This window comes from Lactuca virosa, chromosome 8 (assembly GCF_052849685.1).
Source record: "Lactuca virosa cultivar CGN04683 chromosome 8, Lactuca_virosa_CGN04683_v6, whole genome shotgun sequence".
NCBI classification, from domain to species: Eukaryota; Viridiplantae; Streptophyta; class Magnoliopsida; order Asterales; family Asteraceae; genus Lactuca; species Lactuca virosa.
The window spans coordinates 213,300,958-213,306,957 of record NC_136433.1 but is presented as its reverse complement, the minus strand read 5'-3'; positions in this window follow the sequence as shown (position 1 = coordinate 213,306,957).

The window sequence follows — 6,000 nt, the reverse complement described above, 5'->3', positions numbered from 1 at the left end:
AAACAGAATGTTGAACCAACCCTGGTACCCTCGCCGTAAATTGTTACCTCTCCCCCACTTAGGTTTCAAACCACCACTAGCTGCCTCTCACAATCTATCACTGTCCCAATCTAGCTCAACCAGTCCCTCCCCATAATCACACACACATCCCTATAGGGATGGGAATCAACTCAATCGGGTTGGAAACCCTAAAAATATCCAATGTACAATTACGAAAAATTCTCAAAGCATAAATTTGGTGTTCGTTGGTGATGGAAGCTCGCAAAAGACACTCCAACTCCCCAAGGATCATATCGAAACCCATACAAAAGGACTGAGATACAACAGACCGACTGGCACCCGAGTCAAAAAGCACAAGAGCAGGTAAGGAATTCGCTAAGAATGTATATATCAGAAATACAAACATAAGCATACAAGAAATAACTTAACATAATAAATAATGAATGCATAATGGTAACGACGTCAGGCGCCCCCCTGACATCCTCTGCTGTGATCCGAAACACATGACCCGTGGTCCTCAAGGTCTCGGCTCTCCCATGACATCCGTCTGTGATCTGAAGAGTGATTAGAGCTGGTGCTTACACTGGTCTAGCGGCGAGCAAGGGATAGTTGGTCTTCATATGGCCAACCTGATCACAATGGTAAAAAATCTTGGTGCTCGGTGGCGGAGCCTGCTAATGACAATCCCTCGCATAATTCCCCTCCCAGTTGCAATTATGGCACATTGTCGCTGATCGGCACACCCCCTCATGCATCTTCCCACACTTGCCATAAGTGCGACCCCTCTGTCCTCCGGATCGTGATCCAGCGGGCTTAAGCTGCTTCAATGTTGGATGTGTCTGAAATGGGGTTTGCCTCTTCTCTCTCGTCTGGCTCTCAATCTCAATCTACCTCTTTCGAGCGAAAGACTACAGCTCGGAGAGAGAACTATACCTTTGGGTTGATACAAACTCACGGATCTTCGTCTTGAGCATGCTCAAGTAGTGGGACATCTTAACCTTCTTCGAAGCAGCATACTCGGGGCAGAATAGGGCTCTCTCTGTAAACATATTGGTGATCTTCAACACTGACTTTGTCGTCTGCTTCAACGACAGATACTCCTATCCTAACCTCTCCCTCTAAACTAATGGAATGTACTCAATATGGAACATCTCCGTGAATTGCTTCCATTTCACTATGACCTTCTCCGCAGAAGAATACGCACCGGTCACCAGCTTCCACCAATCATTCGCCCCTAAACAAAGAAGGTTCAAGGCGAACTTGACCTTCTAGTCCTTTAGGCACGAGCAAGTAAAGAAACAACCTTCCATGTTAGATAGCCAACTCACGGAAACGATCGGGTCCTTGACCCCATTAAACTCTGGGGGCTTCGTGTTGCATAAATCCTGATAGTGAACCATCCCTTTCCCCTGGAGTCCCACAACAACAACCGCTGCAATGGCTGTGACAGCAACAACCTCAGTAACGACGGTGCAACACTCATCAAAAAGCTCAATCTTAGTGGTCTTGACAGACCCAAAAATCTCCGGGATCGCCTCCCTAACTTCCATGGTCACGTGAGTGGTGATCATCTCATGGTGTAACACTCTAAATTTTCAAATAAAATTTTCATTTTTAAACCCACACAAAACACAGTTTAATATATCATACTCAATTTATAATTGTTTCAAAACATAACCACAAAAACTGTTTGTCACATATCCTAGAATCCTCAAAACATAAATCAACAAGATGGTGCGTACAATCATGTCGGCGCCTTCCTGTGTGTGAAACATTTGAGGCATCACACTTGGGGTGCTAGGCTCTCAAGGTTTTCAAGGAATCAAAACAACTACAAGGTATGTAATCCTAGTCATCTTTTATGATTAATGTTCCCCATGTATGCTAGATAGGATTATGAACCTTGGAAAAAGTATTTTGCATGTATTTTAGACAAACATAGATCCAAGGTTTTCTAGGGTTGCATGTACACTTAGGAGTGTTAGAATGCTCAAAAACCCAACAGTGGTATCAGAGCCTAGGCTTGTTTTTTTGGTACTTGATGCAAAATTGTGAAAAAATTCGTTTTTATGCAATCTGCAGCATGAACTCGCCGAGTCCATGGGGGGACTCGACGAGTCCATGACCAAACTATTGGAATAGTGTCCAAGGTCATTAACTATTGCTAATATTTCTAATAATAAGCAGGGTCCTTTTGGGTTGCCCTCAAGACCCAAATTGAGTAGAATAAATAAAGGAGAAATTGGTTTATTAATTATTATGGTTAATAATTAATTAGAAACTAATTGGAAATATATTTTGGAAATATATTTTGGGAATTAATTAACAGTTTAATTAATTAAAGGGTTGAATGTTCATTAATCGATAGTTGGTTAATCAGGAATGTTCCAGAACCTTATGGAATTAGGGTTGGATGAAAATCACTCCATCCCACATGGGAAAGGAGTGAAATTTCGTGGTTAGGCCTCCATCCCACATGGGAAGGAGTACTAAACCCTAGGAGGCATCCAAGGATATCAATAGGGCCTTAGGGATTTCATTCCTCCTGGCACCTTGGCTTGAAGTTTCGCCATCCCTTCTTCCTCCCCCTCTTAGGGACGATTTCTAACCCCTTTGGGTTTGTGAAATTGACCCTTCTCCTAGTTATTTTTATTCCACTCTTTGGTGTCATTGGGTGTGATACCATTAGAGGGATTCTGGTTTGGATCCTTTCATCCAAGCAACTTCATGGAGGTTCAAGATCTCAAGCATGGAGATCAAGGGCTACATAAGAGGTATGTTTTCTTACTTATGTTTTAGTTTTCTAGGGTTGATGTAATTAGCATGAAGCCATAGATCCATATGTTGCATGTACACTTAGGTATATCGTTGTTTCGATTTTTCCGCTACCTAGTTTTAGAGTGTATTTGATGCGTAGAAAACCCAACAGTGGTATCAGAGCCATTGGTTCATGGTTATGTTCACCCTAGATCCATGTTTTCTGTAAAACTTTGTTTGAAATTGAATGGTAGAAGGATTATTGAAAAATTCGTAATTGATAATACCTTAGTCGCAGCTCACAACGTGAGAGCTTAGAGCTCACGACGTGAGCTCAGCAGAATTAGGGTTTTCAGATTTTTTCCATTTTTCAAATATGAAGCTTTATCAAATATGGATAATTACCAAATTTTAAAATGTTTTAAATCTGGAAATTGATAAATATTATTTAAATGTTTTATTTGAATTTGAATATTTATTAATAGATAAATATTGTTTAAATATGTTTATTTGAATTTAAATATTTATGTGTTTATTTGAATTTGAATATTTATTAATAGATAAATATTGTTTAAATATGTTTATTTGAATTTGAATATTTATGTGTTTATTTGAATTTGAATATTTATCTATTATTTAAATAGTGAATTTAAATATTTAATATTATTTATAAAAAAGATTTATAAATTTGAATATTACCCCCTTCTGATTTATTAATTGTTACATTGCGTCCTCGCAATTAATTAGAATTAATAATAGACAACTAAATTTAAAGAGTTTTAAATTTACCCCTTATATTTATATATATTAGAATCGTGTCTATTATATGTATAAGAAAGTTACAACATGCGCCCTCGCGTGTTTAAAAATTGACATTGTCAGTCTTACATCGACTAGGCTCACCCGTTCTAATGTAGGGGTTTAAGGAGGTCTCTTTGATTCCTAATGAGGTCGGTTTTTAATATGCTTCGCGCTTACCACCCTCACCGCCCAATTGCATTTTGTGAATGGAGTTACCGAAAGGGTTTGATAGTGATAATGGTCAATCTAAAAGTATTTTAAATACAAGTATAAAACAAAATCCCGTTTTATTAATAGAATGTGAGTTTATATTATCCATGAAAATTGCACATTCTCTTTATATTCTGTTGATGGAGCTCGTGTGGTTAACCGGAACATCAATATAGGGTATAGTTGAAAATGATATGGAACTCGCAAGAGTCGGGGACCATGCGATTTTGCAAGGTTAATTCTCAATCTATTTAATGTGAATTTTATGTTATCCATAAAAGTTGCACATTCTCTTTATAACTTGTTGATGGAGCTCGCGTGGTTAACCGGCACATCAATTGGAGAGTATAAGTAGAGAATGATGTGGAACTCACGAATCTCAAGCGTAACTTGAGCCGGGGACCATGCGGTTTTGTATGGTCGATTCACCATCTGTTCAATGATCCGCGGCGACCCCGTCATTGAATTTGAGATGAACATAATTCGAGATTAACATGCCATTGATAGTCAATGAATCTCAAAGATCTAGGAATTTCGTGGTGATCGAAATTGGCAAAGGGCTTTGCCTACCTAAATAACTTTATGGTGTGTTTACGGCATCGCTTTACACATCATGGAGCCAAATATGGATCCTAGCCTAATAAAATAATTTATTTAGGGTGATTATTTTCTAAGGATAAGTAAAACAAACTATAATGGAATTTGTTATTGAATGATGTCTATAACCTTATCCACTAAAATCTACTGCTATAAAACCTTTGAAAGGATTAGCTATGAGGATGATCAATCTTGTCAAATTCGTAGTTTGGGAGTAGTTCTCATAAACGAAAAGAAAGATCATGCCTTTGTTAAAGCTATTCCTTGGTTACTTCAAACATTGCATTCTAAAGTGTTAGAAAGAGCAATTGTCAAATGTACGTTGTAAAATGACATATTGAAGTAAAATGGAATTTCCTTGAGTTAGGAGTTGACTAGGATTAATCGACTAGCTGACATGTACATATAATCAATTCATTTTGATTTTGATATGAACAACTTGGAATGACCATGAAGGAGTTGTGGAGCATGTTAAAGTTTCCTTTTGGAATTAACATGGCAGTCATAGAAACTCAAACTTCAAAACACTCCCATATTTTACTATCATTAATAGAAGTGTCAAGAAGAAGAAAGCCATTTGCACACGGTTTAAAAGGCGATTAGTGTGGGTATACCTAATCTAGGCCCTAATACCTAGGAAAAAGGAAGGCTTATTCTAAGACATGTTCTGATAGTTGCTCGTTTCCATAACAAGAAAAGGACTAAGAAATCAAACTTGCCCAAATGTATATTTGAGGTGAAAGGACTGGAACATGAAGAAGTTAAATTTGATCATGGATCACGAGCCCATGCTACTTTCCATTGGATCAAAAGATAACTAGTTCTTTCATGTTTGTTATTCAAAAAAATATATGAATTTATAATGCCATCAAAACATTACTTCTAAATCTTGAGTATTTTACTAAGGATTAGTACTGACATTTGCAAGAATGTGCAGTTACTAAAATGAAGTAAGAAGACTAGAACATGGAGAAGATAATTTGATCATGAATGCCAAGCCCTTGCTACATTCATGGGATCAAATGACAATTCTCCTCAAGAGTTTAGTCTATGGTAATATAACTAAAAAATTTTATACTATAATTCATGAGATAGTTCTGACTTATTTAAATGTAGAGCATTCTAACATGTTAAAAGAAAGTCATGAAATCTATGAAGCTAGTATAGTAGCAATCGTTCAAAATTGATTCGAACATTTAAATAAGGTGTATTATTGTGAATATCTGTTGATGTTAGTTCAACTAATGGATCGTTAAGATTGACCACAATAAGTACTTATTCAAATACATCCAAATGTTTGGGTGAAATGTATTTATGGAATCATAGTCTTGGATACATAAACGAGAAATGCATTACCAAGTATCCAGTTGGATCGGATTTTGGATATCATTTGACCTCGAGTCTCATGATAAATGCAAATCTTGTTTATCAAGATAGATGATGAATGTTTCACTGGTTGATGTGAGTATCTGTTGGAATTAGTTTACACTAATGGACCGTTCAAATTAATCGCAATACGTGGTGACACCAACTTCGTATGAATGTGAGTCTGAAACCTTTCAGGTGTTCAGAGCTCTCATAAAGTGAAGTTGAGAATCAATTGGGAAATAGGATGAGACACTCATAGTGAGAATC